The 2,908-nt window shown below is 40.5% G+C and overlaps 1 pseudogene; it reads left to right on the plus strand.

Annotated features, from left to right (window-relative positions):
- Window positions 1–2,908, plus strand: part of LOC101855074 — an 11,424-nt pseudogene that overhangs the window by 5,523 nt on the left and 2,993 nt on the right.

The raw sequence follows: 2,908 nt of genomic DNA on the forward strand, positions 1-2,908 counted from the left end.
TTTTGTAGCGGTGAAACCTGATGGCGCTTAAATGACCAAAATTGTGTCGATAGTGCCGTAAAACATCTACCCATTCATATAAAAAAATCATAAATGTCTGTCCGTCCTTTTAGCATGATCATAACATGACCGCTAGCAGTTGCGAGCGCTGAAAAACTCTTACCAAAACCTGACATGATCCTAGATTTGTTGTAGTAGAACCTGTTGGCACTTAAATGACCAAAATTGAGTCGATAGTGCCGAAAAACACCTACTCTGACCTGAAAATGTATGGCATGCTAAACGCAATCCAGATTGTGCGGTGGACGGAAAAAATCTCGACACCGTGGTCTGGCTGCTGTGTGCATGTCAAGTTGTAAAATATAATGTAGAACGCAAACGTACTTTTTATGTATTGTCTGTAACATACTGTATGTAGCCTGTGTGGTAGAGCTCTTAACATTGAGTGGCTATTTAAGAAATGTCGAAGACATATTTTTTGTGGGAATATGGACACGAGGTAAGATGTGTGTGTGTGTGTGGGGGGGGGTATCTTTTTAAGGGGGATGTAGGTATTACAAGGAGCTTGTTACTGTAAACTCCTTGAGCTATGGTCAACACTCAAAGGCTATAGCTTTTGGTCTAGTGCTTGCTTTTCGACTTCTTAAAAGGGTGTGACAGCGTACAGAACAAGATTACCAAGCCAACAATTCAAGATTTCAGCAATAATCTCGAGCCATCAAAAATAAAGGATCGATTCAGCATTTTAAAAACCAATATGATCTTATGTCAATAATCAACACTCGTCAATATAGAAGCCTAATATTTGGAATGGTGATTTTTGTATAAATATCTATAAAGATATTCCGAAATCTAAAACATTTGTCAACATTTTTACTTATCTGAGCAATGGATCCCCTTAAATGGGGAGGGATGCTGCGCTTTCTCCCTCTTTCTCTCCCACATCACGGAGGCAAAACGTTTATACTCCGCCGTTTAATGATGGCTTGTTCTTAGTCAGAGCAGGCTAAGATATGAGGGTCAGGGTTAAACAGAGACAAGGTGGGAATTTCCTTCACAACTGCCTGCAAACTTTTCTCTTATGGACACTTTCTCCTACTTGCCAAAACCCAATTAGACTTGTAGTATTTTATTGTCAGAACATGTCAAAAGCACACATTAAGACGTTTTCTGTACTATTTTTTTTCTTTTCTGTTTTACTGGTAAGCGTAAGCGATTGTTCTTTCGTGGTAATGTTTGTTTTAAAAAGGTAACATGCAGGGGAGCACAGCGGTTTTTTTTTATTGGCTTTAACTCTTCACCCGCCCCATATACGACGCGTGTCTTTTGCTATTGAGAAATTATCCATGCTATCTATATACTCAATTTTTTCGTTTGTTTTTTGTTTCTTTTTCCATTTAATTTCGAAAGTGGGCTGAAAAGCAAGCACGTTAATTTTAATCTTGTCTGGGGAAGGGTTCTCTAATGCTCTATTGCAGTATGTTGCTTCTTTCCTATCAAACATCTATCGCCCTTTATCATTTTTTATATACTCTCCTCTTGTTTTCTCTGTATGTTTCACTTGCAGATCTCTACTCTTCATCGGCGCTTATATGACCTATTTGTTTGGCAAAATACGTTAAACTCGAACTAAAACTGTTAAAAAATCACACAAAAAAGAACTTGTCTGTGTTTTCTTTAAGACCTGTCATCTGCGAGATGTTGACACATTCTTTCGTTTTCTCCTTCAATTGTCAGTGACTGAGACGGTGTAAAAGTAAAGCAAGATCATCTGTAAGTGTAAGGTCTAGGTCCTCAACAGGAATATGCACCTAAATGTATGGGCATGTGAGTATAAAGATTATGGTGGACGCGCGGAGGGCACTGACTCCGGAGAACCGACAGGAGGCGGGCAATGTGCTCAAGGCTTATGGGTTGGCTAAGCTTGGGGAGCGTTATGAGGTCTAAGGGCTGTTGAAGCTCGAGTAGAGGGGTTCTTTATCGTGTGTGGGATAAGCATTTTTGGCGGTTGGTTAGAGGGCGTCTGTAGTACTTTCTACTTCTTTTCATTCCCACTGTTAATTTTGACTGTATTGCTTTTTCCATGCACTTCCCCAACTCAAAATGGTCTTTTGTATTGTGTCAATTCTGATGCCATTTTTGGGTAAGACAAACGATTGAAAATAGGATCTCTTATTCTCTGATTATCTCCTCTTAACCCTTCAAAAAGTTACTTTTATTTTTTTAACTAATCATATTGGGTGTGGTGGGTGTGGGGTGGGTGTGGGGTGGGTGTGGGTGTGGGTGTGGTGTCTGGTGTCTGGTGTCTGGTGTTTCTGGTGTCTGGTGTTTCTGGTGTCTGGTGTCTGGTGTTTCTGGTGTCTGGTGTTTTTGGTGTCTGGTGTTTTTGGTGTTTCTGGTGTTTGGTGTTTCTGGTGTTTGGTGTTTCTGGTGTTTGGTGTTTCTGGTGTTTGGTGTTTCTGGTGTTTGGTGTTTCTGGTGTTTGGTGTTTTTGGTGTGTTTGGTGTTTTTGGTGTGTTTGGTGTTTTTGGGGTGTTTGGTGTTTTTGGGGTGTTTGGTGTTTATGGGGTGTTTGGTGTTTATGGTGTGTTTGGTGTATGGTGTGTTTGGTGTATGGTGTGTTTGGTGTATGGTGTGTTTGGTGTATGGTGTATGGTGTATGGTGTATGGTGTATGGTGTATGGTGTATGGTGTTTGGTGTTTGGTGTTTGGTGTTTGGTGTTTGGTGTTTGGTGTTTTTGGTGTTTGGTGTTTTTGGTGTTTGGTGTTTTTGGTGTTTGGTGTTTTTGGTGTTTTTGGTGTTTTTGGTGCTTGCTTGCTAACTTGCTTTGGTCTACGTGTCCACCAAAATAGATCATTTCCAGGCCAGGCTAATGTACGAAGTTTTTGCACGGTGTAGAAGCGACTC

Source organism: Aplysia californica, unplaced genomic scaffold, assembly GCF_000002075.1.
Source record: "Aplysia californica isolate F4 #8 unplaced genomic scaffold, AplCal3.0 scaffold00016, whole genome shotgun sequence".
Classification (NCBI taxonomy): Eukaryota; Metazoa; Mollusca; class Gastropoda; order Aplysiida; family Aplysiidae; genus Aplysia; species Aplysia californica.